This window comes from Orbicella faveolata, unplaced genomic scaffold (assembly GCF_042242905.1).
Source record: "Orbicella faveolata isolate gen_17 unplaced genomic scaffold, um_ofav_v1 contig_12, whole genome shotgun sequence".
NCBI classification, from domain to species: domain Eukaryota; kingdom Metazoa; phylum Cnidaria; class Anthozoa; order Scleractinia; family Merulinidae; genus Orbicella; species Orbicella faveolata.
This window is the reverse complement of record NW_028301539.1, coordinates 10,900,795-10,917,470: the sequence shown is the minus strand read 5'-3', so window position 1 is coordinate 10,917,470 and position 16,676 is coordinate 10,900,795. Positions and strand designations below refer to the sequence as shown.

Sequence of the window (16,676 nt, the reverse complement as noted above, 5' to 3'; positions counted from 1 at the left end):
CGTGTTATGGTTTATTGACAGCTGTCAAAACAAGGTTTCCACTGACGAGTATTATGTGACCATATCGCGTGCTCAGGTTTAGAACTTATTGACAGCTGACCCGGTACTAGTTTTTGGATCACAGGCTCAAGTCAGGTTATTACTCTGGAAAGAAAGAGGGGGTACATGCAAAGGCAAGCTTTTGGTGCAAGTTAACCTCTGGTGCATTGTGGACTTTCCTTCTGATATATTCCCTGTACAATTGTCCCTTGGTATGTCCCTGATGTTCTGTGTACGTAATTTTTACAATCTTTAAGTTACGCTTATAGTGGGTATAGTTTATTAAAATTTAACTGGAAAGAATATCAAACCCACACGTTGAACAATTACATGCTCATGATTGATTATATTTTGAGTTTCTGATCCAAGAAAAAATTTAAACAAATCCTTCTTTCCTTTATAATTAATTTTTAGAATCAGGAGCTACGATTTTAGGCTTGGCTAAATCTATACATTAAAAGATGTTTGATTAAACGCTAAATTATTCATTGACAATGAATGAACTTTGGCCAGGATATGGCATCCTATGGCTAAAATATCGCACGTGATCACAGGATAGAAAATATATTGGCATGGTGTTGATTTACTTTCCTACTTTAAATAATTGACAACTTTGGTTGTAAATAAGTTTTAGCACTTATATTTCGAAATGTATGATTTGTTGCCGGGAAAAAGGGACAGAGAGGTAATTATTGTTGAGTTTTCCGTTTCCCCTTTTCTTTTTCAAATCTCCGATATATTGCAAGTCTAGACGTTTATTTACTATTGTAACTGTGTACTATCGAAACAATACAGAAGTTAAAATGTCCATTTTACTTATTTAAAGCATCACGTTGTACTGGGGTTACTTTTTCTTAGTGGTAAATTAGATTAAAGTGAGCCATTTCTTACGATCTTGATTTGTTGATTTTACACTAACGTAAGTAGGGTGTTTGTGAACGAGGAGAAGGACAGTTATAACGTTTTAAAGGATTGTATTCACTGTAGCTTTAAATTCCTATTCTTCACTATCATAACAGCGTTCCGTTACACACGGAAAGGAATTCAGTTTACTGAAAAAAAAGACACTTTCTTAACCTTATTACCAACTGCTATTATTAGGAGGAATTTTAGAGATCTAAAAGAGTAATACACTGAAGTTAAATTGCTTAGGTGAAATTAGATTCCACACAAAAAAAAAGCCTGGGAAATTTCCTGACTATGGCAGGATAAATACATTGTTAACTGCTGAATTTTTACGCGTTTCTATGGATAGTTAAAATAAGTACTCATTTCTTTCAGTATCAAATCGTTTATAAAAGCTTCAAAAGTACCACTTAATATTAGCGTGCATGCATTAGCACTTCACAAGAGTGTCAATATCTCGAGTTTCAGCCCTTTTATAAATATGATAAATTGAAGGATTGAACTTACATACGGACATCATTAAGAGAACTAACCTTGCAAATATAGCATCAGGAAACCCGATAAAAACATAAATCTTAAAGTTCTCTCTGCCTCTGGTACAACCCGACTCTGGCGTTCCATCTGGTTTGTAAATTTGGTAGGTAAATCTATATGAGTTATATGTGTTTTGTGTTATTTCAAAATGACTTAAAAGTCTCGGAATGGTTGTAAGAAAGGGTGTCATTCTATTTCACTTCGTGTACTGAAGCTAACGTACATCTGGCCGAAATAATTTATATCTAAGGTTTCTATTATCATCTAATATTAAGTTTTACATTTCTTTAATAAAAATGTGGGAATATACTTCATCAGCAAATAGTAGAAGCTGTTCATATTATTGTGGTGTTTATCTCAAATGTTTTCTCTTCTTACGTTTTCGTAGAGAAATTAAAAAAGTTAAACTAAGAGGTTCAACCTTAAAAGAGTATAATAAAATTTGTGCGTGTTAAAAAATACAGAAGGATATTTAAGGTGATTCTTTAGTTACTGAAATTAAACTTGATTTCAAGGCGAGTTTTTTAAAGCTTATGCTTACAACCTTTTTTGCAAGGTTTACTTAATTTTTTCAGACGATCGAGAGCTAAGGCATTGTATCCTGATTTATTTATTTTACATACCATCAGGAGCCATAATCGGGGACGGTGACCGTAAGTCTTGGGATCCGCGCGCACCTATGATATGAGACAGTTTTTCTATTTTTAGAACAAATTGCGCCATCCTGACGTCATATACCCGCGCGGATCCACGCACATGTCGGGGGCTCTCGCGTGGATATTGTCACGTTGCGTGATCAAATGGTGATAGTTGAGAGACCTTGAGATACTATCTTGCGTATTTTTCACAGCGATGGCAAGGAATAAGGCAGGGAATACGAACCAGGGCGCTTATATGTAGTTTTATGCTCTGAGCTAACGGAAAAGGTGGGTTTTTCAGGGTCAAAAACAAGACTTCAATCTCGCGCTGGGAATGAATAATAAGATCTGCTCGCGCTAGTTGTAAGCTTACGCGTATGTTTTTGCGTTTGTTCTGATTTATAAAGAATATAGCAAAAAAACCTCTCTACTCAGGTATCGAGTTAATTTGTGAGTTTCTCAGACAATGGTTAATCATAACCAAACCTATTTTGATGGTTTCTTATTGTTTCTGCTTGTTTGGTGAGTTTGCAAAAGTTTTGAAAGGAAAGTCTGACACGTACAATTAGCTCATTTGCATAGGGGAGCTCGTGCACTTTCAAGTCCGAGTCGGTGTTTTCAATTGTCAACAAATCTTGACAAAGATTTCTTTCGTTATCTTTTGTGCTGAGATGCTGCAACAAATTTCACGAACGCAAAAAGGGCTACTAACATCATGTGTGTTTCTTCAACATAAGCATATTGAAGTTTTACACTGCGAAAATGAAAATAGACAAGGAGTTTTGACAAGTCGATCAACAAAATCGAAACCGTTATTCGAAGTTGATTAAAGAAAGCGTCATCGTAACTTTGCTGATTATTTCTGCTTTATTCACATATTTTCAGCTTAGCTTTTGATTAATATGTTCTCAAACATTTATCAATCGTAAACAGATCTAAAAACTATAGAGTTATTGTTTGAGTTCGATGTACGCTTTCACACGAAAGTGCGGCGGAAGTACAATTTGTCATGTTTACTGACTGTACAAAACACGCATCGGGGTGCGCTCTCATTCATCGACAACAGAGAATTTACTGGATTTTTACACGAATAAAACTGAGCAGTATCTACGGACGTAAAGTTATTGGGCCTTGATGAAACATCAAGCCTTGCTTACAATTCAGGCGAAACTCAGGCTGACCAAAATAGCAATTGTTTTGTTTTACTTTTCAGTCGCGATAGACTGGCAAATTCCTCGCAAGCGTGTGGCAAGAAGAGCTAGGAAACTTTGAATTCCTGAAGCTCTGCTATATCTAAATATATCCAGCTAGTTTTTTTGCTGTGTAATGGAAAAGCTGTTAATCTTCAACATATGTTAAATTTAAAGTGGAGTAATGTACAGCTCATGTAAAAGAAGCATCCGTCGGAACACAACTTGGTCAGCGCGATATATATAAGCTTAAAGCGGAAAATACCTAAATTCGACACTGTCTTACTTCACTCAAACTGGCGCAGCTTACGACGAAAATACTGAAGAAAAATTCCAACAGACCTAAACGCGTTGAGTTGTGGGCCAAAAACATGAAAAATTTCGGAAATTTCGGGCGCCATTTCCCCCGCGCGACCTCCGCAAAAATCCTCGCAGCATGTACGCGCGTGCACCGCAGGCGATGGCGCAATTTTTTCAAAAAATAGAATTATTGTCCCATATCATGGGGGCAACCCCAATACTAGAAATTGTACGCGCTTACGGTCTCCGTCCCCGATTATGACTCCTGATACCATACATCTCACCTAGGGGTGGCCATCTTCTGATCCTTAGGTGAAAGTACCTAGAAAATTGAACTGATTTATCTGGGAAACAAACTCGTCACATATAAAAACATATAAACTCATATTTAGATATAATGTAACTACCACGACGCACAAAACAGGGAAACATAAATATCGATCCAGAACATTAGCGGGTACGAAAGCCCAAGAGCAAAGGGTCACGGAGCTTGTTTTAGTCTTTTTAAATCTGATTGCCAATTTTTGTGAGCTGAATTTGACCAGAAAAAAGTCATTGAAAATTAACAAATGAAATTTGCCAGTGGATATGGTGTCTGTTTCTTCATCAAACGACATAACGAAACAAATATATCATGATAAGGTAAAATAACAAAGTGGCAGCGGTGGGATTCGAACCCACGCCCCCGAAGAGACTGGTGCCTAAAACCAGCGCCTTAGACCACTCGGCCACGCTACCAAGCATCTGACGGAGGAGGTATTTTCTTCGTGAACTTTAATTGTAGATCTGGAATCCGAACGTACACTGATATGGTTTTACTTGAGAAATTTAAACCGAGCCAAAAAATTTATTAAAAATTGCCAGAGCAATGACTGAGCAATTTATATGACTGAGAACATTGCTTCACTGTGATTGGCTGAGGGCAGGCCAATGTACTGTAGTGCAAATTAATGCGAGCGCTTTCGTGATTTTCTCAGTCATATAATAAATGACTAATCGTATAATGGCTTGGGCAATTAAGGATTTACACTACTCGTGATATTTGAAAAAAACCTTTCAAATTGTACTCGCCTAAAGGCTCTTTCAATATTGAGAGAATTCTCAAATATCACTCTTAGTGTAAATATGTATTTTCCGCTGGTATGTAAGCAATTCTTTGCGGGAGTATCTGTGGCACCTTTTGATTGGCTATTGGATACCATATATTCATTAGCACGAGGTACTTCTTTCTCTCTCTCGCGTTCTAGTTTCCGAAGTGTTTGCCGTTCGTTTCAGTCGCTGTGATATCCGACTCGGAATCTATTGTTGAGAGAACGAAAGAGAAAGAAAGTCCAGAGAATCCTAAACCTTAGAGTTCAGAGTTGGTGGACGGAGTCTTTTTTCTCCCTGATTTAAGGGATATCTTAATACTCAACTGGAAACCAAGAAGAAAGCAGATAGAAGATCAGTTGAAAATAGAGAGGTCCGCCTCGGAATTCAAATTCAAGGGTAACAATAAGCAGTTTGAGGTGAACGTCGAACTAGAAAGCGTCCTTTCCCGAATAAAAACCAGTACTGACGACTCCAGTCAAGTATATAGTTTGGGGCAGGAAGCACAACAAATCATTCGCAATAGGCAGAAGTTAATAAGATTGCTGACCGCAGCAAAGACGGCTGGCTAGTGGTTCAAGAATATGAGTCGGATAAATGACCTGGTCTGAAACTCCGAAGACGAAAAATGCCTCAGGGAGGCGAAGAATGCTGCGGACAAAAACTGAGGAAAGATTCCGACAAGTCTAAGCCGGGCTGTTCTAAGCGCTTTAAGTCTGATGGTGATAATCAGCTTTTTCGCAGTAATATTTTTTCCTTTCTCTTTTTCACTTTGTTATTTCTCATGCGGTTGGAATGCCTTAGCATCCAACCATCAAACAGTGTTGTTTGTTTTGAATGTGTTACATTTAAGAGTAAAATAATTTCCGTTAGTTTGAGCAGAGTGAATTGAAACGTAACCTTAATTGCAACCGCTTACATTCATATGAAATTATTTTTTACAAAAACTGCAGAAATTCTTGCTCCCTCACTGGTTAATTTTCATTTTCAATAAGCGGACAGAGATATGAATGTATGATTTATGACATAATTTATTGAAAACGATTGACGTCAGTCTTTCATGTGTCTGTCCTGCTATTGACAATGAATTTTGTCATTGTCAAAGTAGTCTTCGGCACCGTTATGATGAAATTTATGATCAATAACAGGACAAACGCATGGAAAACTGACGTCAATTTTTTGATAAGAACTACGCCTTACAAATGTCCCGCTCATACAATCATCTCGTTGTTAAATCCATAGTCTCTTATAAAAAACTCCCATTTACCCGACCACGGTAACGTCAATATTGGTCCTTACTAATAACAGGATATAATTACCTCGGGAGGAGTTTACCATCGATAATATCGGACCTCGCTTCCGCTTCCGCTTGCCTTCGCTAATCTCGCCTGTTTCAAATTGGGTCAAAGGACCTTTCTTCAATCTCTGATGTTTCTTTTCGTTAAATCCGCCCTTATCGAAAAGCGCGAGATGTTTACCAAGCCTTTCGAAATTGATAGAATTCCCTGTTTTTGGAAACGAATGTATCTTAGGCCAAATCAAGCAAATAAATATCATTGTCAATGTTTTTAATCCACATTCACTGGTATTACAAGTTAAACAATTAGTAAAACAATTGTTAATCACGATAACTAATGTCCTTTATAATGAAAATAATAATGATGTATTTATACTCAGTTAAGATTAAACTGAAGCTAGGTGCTTGTGGGACCGTCAGTACAACTAAATAAATCAACGTTTATAATAAAAAGACATTCCTTCTAATCAACGTCAAGTGTACAATTTCTCTGAAATAATGGCATAATCTGCTTACTAAGCAATTTAAACTATTAAAAAAATGTTCAAAGTGTTTTTTTGAAACACGACAAATAAACAAGTAATTTGCTTCATGTTAAGTCTGTGTAAATTTAAGTCACTTTGTTTGATTTCACTCAACATGTGCGCACAAAAAAACGTAATCCCAATAAAGATCATTCCAATCAGTAGGTGACCTGAAGGTGTAAATATGGCGCCTTCGTTAAGATTTCGCAAATCCACCCTGTATTCCTCTAAAATATGGACTAAGCAAATATCAAAAAACTTACACCTTTAAATATTAAATATATATCAAATACGTCTTTTTCTTGCTCAAAAAGCTAAATCCAAGGCTCAAATGGACACAAGTCAGCCATCTAAAGTAAAACAATAATGTCAGTGACAAAATAGAGAAAGACTGGTAAGAGAGTTATCATAACGCTAAGCCATACACTAGCAAACGCATTAATGTATGTGTAACCTCCAGATGTGAGGAAGTCGCCTCTTTGGGCACGTTGTATTTTACCGTTTTTATAACTCTGTTGGTTTCCTTTCCTGTCTCGGTTCCCGACTTCGTTTTCGTCAAGGTGGTAATGAATAGCGCTATTATCATTCCCATTATCATCATCGTCATCATTGTCGTCATTATCGTCGTCATCATCGTCGTCATCATCATCGTCAACATCATCGTCATCATCATCATCCTCATCATGATCGCCGTCATCATCATCGTCATCATCGTTATTATTGTCATCATCGTCATCATCCTCCTGGACATCATCGTTTTCATCATCATCGTCCTCATCATTGTCGTGATAATCTTCGTCATCGTCGCCTTTATCATCGACTTTTTCATCATCTACGTCGTCATCTTTGGCATCATCTTTATCATCGTATTCGTCATCGTCTTTATCGTCATCTTTGTCCTCATCTTTGCTGTCATCTTTATCATCATTTTTGTCATCGTCTTTTTCATCATCTTGGTCGTCATCTTTGTTATCATTTTTGTCCTCGTCTTTATCGTCATCTTCGTCGTCATCTTTGTCATGATCTTTGTCATGATCTTTCTCGTCATCTTTGTCATGATCTTTGTCAACATCTTTTTCGTCATCTTTCTCGTCATCTTCGTCATCATCTTTGTCATCATCGTTGTCGTCATCTTCGTTGCCATCTTTGTCATCATCTTTGTCGTCATCTTGGTCGCCATGTTTGTCATCATCTTTGTCATCATCTTTGTCTTCATCTTTGTCGTCATTTTTGTCATCAACTTTGTCGTCGTCTGTTTCATCATCCTTTTCATCGTGTTTATCATCATGTTTGTTATCATCTTTGTCGTCATCATTGTCATCATCCTTGTCATCATCTTTGTCATCATATTTGTCATCATCTTTGTCATTATCTTTGTTATCATCTTGGTCATCGTTTTTATCATCATATTTAAATACAAAATTGAAGTGAAACTTTGATATTAACTACTTGTTTAAAATTATCCATCGAATAGTTTTAGAATTTCAGATTCTGCTAATATTATTACATGAAATTTTCGCGGCACGTTAATTTCGTGAATTTCGGATTTAAAAAGATCGCGAAATGAAAATGAGGCGGAAAATAAGTGTCGCGAACATAGCCTGACGCGAAAATTAAGTGACTCACATTATGTTACTGTTGCGCTTTTGTTAATTTTGAATTTATAGTACTTTCGTTAAAAGTCGGTTTATTTAATTCAAGGACATGTTAAAGTAACATTGCCAAGGAAATAAATTCTGTGTTACTCAAAAACGCGCAGTGAAAGTGATTAAAAATACAAAATTTTCGCAAAATCGCGGAATTTAAGTGTCGCGAAATAAGCCCACCTCAAAATTGCGAAACAAACGTGTTGCGAAAAGTAATTACATTAACAGTTTGTAAGCTGCTGAATTGAGCACGCAAGATCAAGATTTCGAAGATTCGACAACACAGTACCACAAACTGTGTAACGAATTGGACGCGACAATCTGCAAAAGTGATCTTCATTTCAATTTTTGTATCTTTAATTTAGCTTTATGTATATCACTATTCATTTGAATCTAAATAAATTGAAGCGAGTACTTTATTCTGGGATTCTAACGATCACTTGTAGCGAAAGTGAGTACAGACAATCCATAGCCTCTGATTAGAAAAGAACGCCATACAACTAAGCATTTTATGATTTAGACTTGCCACACTCAAATTTGTGAGGTGCAAGAAACCGCTAAGCTTAAAGGTTTTCATTAAGAGGTACCGCCTAAGCTCAAGAGTTTCTTCAAAAGGAGCATTAATGGCACGCTAAATAGAATAAGGAATGAAGCAAATTGACTGACAAATAAATACATTTGCAAGGCCAAACTGTATATTTTCTGTACGAAAAAAAAATTGACTGGACTTTTAAAACAGTTCAGCTTTGTAACCACATAACTATCAAGCAACGAAAATAAGTCAGTACAAATCATCTCTTACCATTTTTCTCTTCGTCATCTTTTTGTCCCGGATCGTTCAAGTCACCCTCTTTAATAAGGTCGCCACTAGTCTTTTTGTTGTCTTTAAATCCATTTTCAATTGAAGGACTTTCAACAGCCTTGTGTATCCCTCTGAAATACAATATTTTAATATGCTATGTAAAATTCTGTACGAGATTGTTCTGTCTTTTATCAGTCAGGCAGAGCTGAAGCTTATTTTTTTTATTCAACGAAACAGCAACATTTGTTTGAACCAGCTATTTTTCTGTTTGACAAATAGTATTTTTTCAATTTCGAGTATATGTCAGAAAACTAACAACGATAAAGAATTATCATTGTTGTAATTAAGAAATTGAAAGAGTGAAATTGCAAATGTCAATGCATTTAGGTTTTTCGACGCTAAATTCACTTAATAGGCACTAGAAGGCTACTCACGTTGACCATTTATGAGTAAAAAATATCTCAAAGACAACGTCGGCAGGCTATGTGCACGGACGAAAATAATAGCAAATCATTTCAGTTATAATGTAGCCTTACCTCCTTGTTTCCTTAAAGGAAAACTGCAAAGCGGTATCAACATCACCACAAGACAGAGAAGAAGGAAAGCGTTTGCCTGCATTTTTTGAGCTTGGGAATCTTTGTATAATTCTTAAAATGCTGGACTAGGATTATGAAGTTTTGAATCTTTACCTGGCAATTGATATGGTTTTCTGGGGTAGGCGTCAATAATTACAGAGACACAGTAGTTAAAGATATTTGCGACTGTTTGTTGTGAGTGCCCGGGCGAATCTTATCTTTAAGTGTTCCGTTTTAAAACCACACGAGAAGTTGCTATATCATCAAAGGAAATCACTAGTGCATTATAATTTTAGAAACATGCATGGCCGCCATTAGCTGAATACTTCATATCGTCATGCTGTGGGCTAAAATCTTGGACGTGATATTCGATGTTCTTTGTGAGTTGTCAAACTTCTGCCAACTGATGTGTTTTCCTTTTCATACGGTTACTAATGTAGATCAACAGTCGCTTGCTGTTTCCCAAGGCGTACCATGTACTAAAAAACACCGTAGTTGAGAATTGCATAAATACTGTTGGTCTGATTGAGCAGTGACTAAAGAGCCCAATAAAACAGATAGTCAACGGAATAAGAAGTGTGTTTTATTGATTAAGAAAATCTGAGACATTGTTACATTGGAAATGGAAATAACTTTACTTTATGTACGAGTCTTCTTTTGAAATAGAGAACTGAGGACCTTCGACATATGACTGAAAAGCAACAGCAATTTTAGAAACACATTTTTTAACCGTAACCATTAGAAAACAGGAATACTATATGCCTAAAATAAATATTCCTTCAAAATCAATCAAATTACCACATTCTCCAAGGAAACCAAAAGCATTTTGGTATCTCAACATAGTTAACATTGCTGAAAAAAGCCTGTTAGACTATAGTGAATATTTTTCTTTACAAATTTAAAGGTTTTATCCATTGACTTGAACTATGATTTAGGGACAGCTAAGTTAATGACATAAAATAATAAATAGCAAGCCTTATGTTACAATATAATCAGTTCACCGGAAAGGAAATGCGTAATAGTTTGCGTCTGTATCAAAAAATATAAAATGGTTGAGCCATGTGATTCCAATTCTAACTACATCAAGTATACTCATTTACCGCGAAATATCGTACGTCGTCTGACGTACGATATTTGGCGGTAAATATCGATGTCCAGTCGCAAACGTGGCACCTCAGCCAGGTAATAGGTTCCATATAAGAATTTGAGATAATTCTCAACAGGTTGGGTTTGCCTCATGACCTTTCCCCTAAATAGCTCGAAGGACAATGGATCTGTGAGAAACATAGAAATCACTTTGGTAAAAACTGGCGCCCGCGACGCACATGCCAGTACCCTTTGCATTCTGGTCGGCAGAAGCAACTAAAAACAAGCAACGCAGTCAGCCCTGACACGTCAAGGGAAGTAACTGGTATTTATGGGAAGCATGTTCCAGCGGGATTCCGTAAGTCTGAAGAATTGTAGATATGGCATAAATCAACTGAAAGTGTCAGGACAAAAGGTTTAATGAGTAGAACAATGACTACGCACGTGCGCTGTAAATCTTTGTACATTTCTTTGCCGTCCTCTGCACAACAACAACGTGAAATGACTAAATTCTGCGCATTTTGGAGAACACGAACGACGGTGGCTTATTTTTCGTATATTTATTTGGAATTGGACGCTAGCACTACATATTTAGCTTGAGCAACTTCTGAGACCAATAGACGCTCTGAACAGATTTAGACAATTTGGAAATTTGAACTGAGGTAAAATTTAAATTCATTTTACTAAGCGTTGTCCTCGGGGTCGCGGTCGTCATTGTTCAAGTTCTCTGTTATGATTTTAGACCGGTGTTTAGATTCCCTCACTATAATTGCCAGTTCAATCAATAATCTTACAGTATAGCTTCCATCAGTAACCGTTCGTCTCTCTTTTCTGCCAGAACAAATTCTGTAGATTTTAATCAGTGAATTTACTTCCTTTCAACAATTCTAATGTTCCTTGCAATTGGGTAATTAAAATATTACTACTCTATAAAAAAGAAAATCGTCCTTCTAAAAAGCTTATTTTCATAGCCAACAAATATTGGTCTAAAAGAAGTGGCAGCGGTGGGATTCGAACCCACGCCCCCGAAGAGACTGGTGCCTTAAACCAGCGCCTTAGACCACTCGGCCACGCTACCAGATGACAACTGACACGGACATGACAAGAAGCGCTAACAGCTATATCCTGCCACATCATCTAGAATAAACATTATCTTTAAAAATCTTTATAGACAGCTTCTTCTTAGTCTTTCAAACCTGTGTAAACTGTGGCATGTTCCTTCGCATATTTCCAGTAGTACTTTTCGAAATCAGTTACATGATTTTGTAAACGGAGAAGTTGTAGTAATTAGGAATATCCTTGTTTATGAAATAACTGAGACGGTACGCACGCTCTGATTGGTCAATAGAGTTGCTAAACCTATGTTTACGATCTATGGCAGCTCTACGCGGGAACTAGAGAACTCGGAACTCTAGCGATAACAATTGTAATAAACAGTTTTGCCTTTCACTGGGTGAGATATCAATAACACGAATATCTCTTCATTCGACATATACATGGAAACTTGCAAGGAAAAAAATGACCAGAAGCTGGTCGTCATATTAAGCTTCATTTTTTTTTTTTTTCGTGGCAAAAATTTTACGCCAACTCCAGTTACGTTTGAGATTAAAATTAATCGCGCTTCGCTTCGCGCTAGGGCCATAAATCCGAGCGGAAAAAACGAGGATCCGTAATTTACAGTACGGTCCGAGAAAACGAGGTTAGTAAGATATTTATTATATCTCTGGGTTCAAAGAGATGGGGAAGATTTCAATCAAGCAGAACGACCATTGATGATTGACGCACGTCAAATCCTAAACGTGAGGACAATTTATTGGTTTCCACAAAAAGCGACTTGAGTTGTCAAAACGTTCGTTTAAATTTCAAACTCATAAGTCCAAGATAATGCAAAATTACAACAGTTCAAGTTTACAAAGATTTTCTGTAACGAATAGTGATAAAACGTTTTGCAAGTAACTCCCGTTGTCGACAATAGTATTTTCAAATGCCCGAACTATGAAGGGCAAAACGTAGAAAGTGCAAACTTTGTTCAATGTCAGCGTCAAATGAATGAATGAATTTTATCAGTGCGAACGAAAGCAACTTGAGGAAAATTTTCTTTCAATGATTACAATCCAGTTTTTTTGTGTTTTGCGGCGTTTTCATGTAAGCTGCCAGATGTATCACTCGGTGCAGGCTGAACAAGATTAAAGTTGGAAATTGAACCGATGTTTGCTGATGCGAAGAGAGAAGGATGTGGCATCGCTTGGAAGCTGAAGCTTCTTTGTTGGGCAAATGAAGATTGCTGCGAGCTTGTTCCATCAACAGAGACAAAGTTTGGTGCATTTGAACTTAAACCCGGTGGAGAAGCTTTCTGTTGTTAGATGTCTGATATTTTTCGCCGGTGTGTTATAGAAGCAGACTTGTATGAGCTCAAACTTTGTAAATCTTTATGCCCGCTTAACTGTGCTACGAAATTTTCTGGAGTTCTACCATCAAGTAACCGTGAGATGCTTGTTTTCCGAACCGAATGGTTAGCAATATTCTTTCCACAAGCCTGTAGACCGGCCTTTTGCGCTGCTTTAGGCAAAAATTTACCGATCTGGTTTTACCGAGTGGTGACAGCTTATACCAGCCATTTGGTTTCTCAAGCCAAACTTTGTGATTTATGGCAAGGAAAAACGGATAACTTGGAGCCTTTGCCTTTTCCGGACGATGGCTTTCAAAAAGCTTAAAGAAGCGGACCGGGCATCTTTCTGTTCCCGATGCGAATATTTTTGGGTTGAACTGTCGCTGGGGAGCACCTTCCATGCCTTTTCTGGTCTTGCTCCCTTTTTCTGCTATCCAAACCAAAACTTCTTTGCCTGTTTCTGGATCATTTTGAAGCTCCAAGTCGCCCCAGCACAGTTTCCTGCTCTCATCCGTAGCCCGGAAACGAAAGGGAAGGGAAAAGAACCACCACAATGTACACTGAAGTGCTTCAGGGTAGTGGCAACCAAATTCGCCGCTCTCAAATAACTTTTCCCCTTCTTCCGTTGTTAATTCACGGCACGCATTTGGCTTGTTTCCTCGTCCTTGATTCACGAGAGTTGTTCGCTTGGCTGCCAACACTTCCCTGGAACGACGAAAATCTTCATCTTGGAGGATAATGAGGGGCAGCTTTAACTCTTTTAATGGCGGTGTATGCTTTTTGGAAAGCTTGAAATACCGTCTGGTTCGTATTCGCCGCCATTTTGCTTGCGCGCGTCTTTAAAGAACTTACCAAGGAGCTTGTCGAGAGTAGCAGCAGGTATGTTCATTACAGTAGAATTTCCATTGACCTGCTGTTCGCAAAACACTTGAAATTTTTTCCACTCGTACGTCGTCTTTTTCACTGTGTTTGACGACCTTTCGGCTGCGATGAAGTTATCTAGTTCTTGACTCGAGTCATCTTCTTCGTGCTCGTCTTTCTGTGAAAACTCTAAGAAACCGACTCGAACGTTTTGGGTTATCTGTTTCTGTGTTTTGTCCTTTTTCTTCGTTCGCGTACTTTTCCTTTAAATATGTTTCAAAGTTTTCTTCAAGAGACATTCTGCATGGCGACTAAAACAAACTTTTGCATTTAGCGGGCCGTACCGTAAAGTACGGCCCGCTACTGAATTGACCAATCACAGCGCCCGTACTAACTGAGAGATATAATAATATCATGTAACGTGTAGGTTTACACTTTTTTTTAGTGTAGTTCGCTTCACCGACAATGAGTAGAAGCTGTTCATATCGTAGTGGTGTTTATCTTAAAATGTTTTCTCTTCTTACGTTTTCGTAAAGAAATTAAAAAAAGTTAAGGGGTTTGACCTTAAAAGAGTATAATAAAATTTGTGGGTGTTAAAGAATATTAAACAATTATTGGATGAGGCTTTTTGTGATATCCAGAATAATAATGATTAACCGTGACGTTGAGTGTCCTTGACCTGATTATTGTATAATCTGCAGTTATGACGTCACAGGCGCTGATTTCGAAAATTCGCTGTACGCTTTCGGCCAATCAGAAAAGAGATAGTGAGTTCAATGTATAATAAATATATGTTATTGGCCGGCTGGGAGGTCCGTACTGTGAAAAACTGTGACCGAGGTCTTGAAAATGCTGACCGAGGCCGCAGGCCGTGGGCAGCATTTTTAAGCCCGAGGTCACAGTTTTTCACTATACGGACCACCCCTTAGCCGGACAATAACATGTTTGTCGTTTTTTCTTGGGGGAAATTGGCTTACAAGTCGGTTTGTTTACGCAGCTTTGTCATTAAATTAGCTTACGCGCCGTCTACAAACCATTCGTGAAAAAATCTAACGAGCGAACGAGCGAGTAACTCAGATACTAGACAACGAAGGATGAATTAAAGAACGGATATATTTCGAACTACTTTATGTTAGTTGCATTTAGTTCTCCAGTTAAGTTCTCCGAAAGTGTTTTTCCGGTGTGAAATTTCGAGCAAAGATTGAAGTCAGTTGTATTACAAAAACAATTTCTATCAACCGTTGCGAACTACTCGAAATCAGTGTTTTCTACCGTAAATTGAGTAGCAGATAGCGAGGAAAATTCGTTAAGTATATTCCACAGAAATTCTCTCACATAAAGCAACGGTCAGAGAGTTAAACTCGACTGAAATTGACTCATTTTTTACTTAAAATTGTTCAGAGACACACACACAAAGGATTGCGCGCCATTACAGCGCCGAGCTACAAACAGCCAAACAAACTTTCACAACTTCAAAAAACTCAATTGAATTTACTTACAGTGCCTTTCTTTGCCATTTAAAGGTGAATAGAGATAAATTTGCCTTGAATAATCGTCGATCTAGCGATGGAAGAGTCAAAAGGGCGAAAGATTGACGATTACCGCTCGTTCCGTTCACGAAAATAGATAAACTCGACGGATTCCACCCTCTGTGGCGGTTCGGATGAGAAAATTCCGCCCGCTTCAGGAACCAATCAGATTGCAGGATTTGTTGAATTCCGCCCGCTCACGAGCTGAGAAAAAGATCAAAAAGGATATTTAAGGTAATTCTTTAGTTAATGAAATCAAACTTGATTTCAAGGCGAGGTTTGAAAGCTTATGTTCACGACCTTTTTTCGCAAGATTTACGTCATGTTTTTAGACGGTCGCGAGGTAATGCATTGTATCCTGATTGATTGATTGATTGATTGATTGATTTATTTATCAACTAGGGGTGTCCATCTTCTGATCCTTAAGTGAATGTACTTAGAAAATCGAACTGATTTATCTGGGAAACAAACTTGTCAAGAAGAGTTTCATACAAACTCATAGTAATGCAACCAACAAAACGTTAGAATATAAATGTCGATCCAGGGCATTAGCGGGTAGGAAAGCCCAAGAGCAAAGGGTAACGGAGCTTGTTCTATTCTGTTTAAATCTGATTGTTAATTTTTGTAAGCTGAATTGTACCGGAAAAAAGTCAAATAAAACTAGCAAATGAAATTTGCTCGTGGACATGGCCCTCTGAGTTTTTTTCTCTGTTTCTGTTTCTTCGTCAAACGAAACGAACAATGATATGAGTTTACTTGAGAAACGGTAAAGGCAGCAAAAACTTTGTGAAAAAATTGCCATAGCAGTAATCAAGCAATTTATATGACTAAGAAAATTACTTTTTTTTTGATTGGCTGAGAGCAGTCCAATTTATCGTTAAGATTCAACTTTTATTGTAGTGCAAATTAATGCGCGCGCTTTCGTGATTTTCTCAGTCTTTTAATAAATGAGTAATCGTATGAAGGTTCGAGCAATTAAATATTTACACTGATCGCGATATCTGAAAATTCTTGCAAATTGCAGTCGCCTAAAGTTGAGAGAATTTTCAAATATCACTAGTAGGTAAATCCTTAATTGCACTCATATTCGTACGAAAACAGTTTTTACTAAAACTGCAGAAATTCTCGCTCGCGCTCAGGCTAATTTTCACTTGAAATAAGGGGACAGACACATGAATTATTGTAAAAAAAACAAAAAAACAAATTGACGTCAGTTTTGCATGGTTCTGTCTTGTTATTGTCAATGAATTTCGTTGTAAGATTGTCAAAGT

At 37.5% G+C, this 16,676-nt stretch overlaps 2 non-coding genes across 2 annotated transcripts; both read right to left on the bottom strand.

Moving 5' to 3' along the window:
* Window positions 1-4,263: 4,263 nt before the first annotated feature.
* Window positions 4,264-4,345, bottom strand: Trnal-uag (transfer RNA leucine (anticodon UAG)). The gene has a single exon. It is a non-coding gene; the product is annotated as a tRNA-Leu (tRNA).
* A 7,277-nt stretch (window positions 4,346-11,622) lies between these two features.
* Window positions 11,623-11,704, bottom strand: Trnal-aag (transfer RNA leucine (anticodon AAG)). Its single transcript has one exon. It is a non-coding gene; the product is annotated as a tRNA-Leu (tRNA).
* Window positions 11,705-16,676: the final 4,972 nt, after the last annotated feature.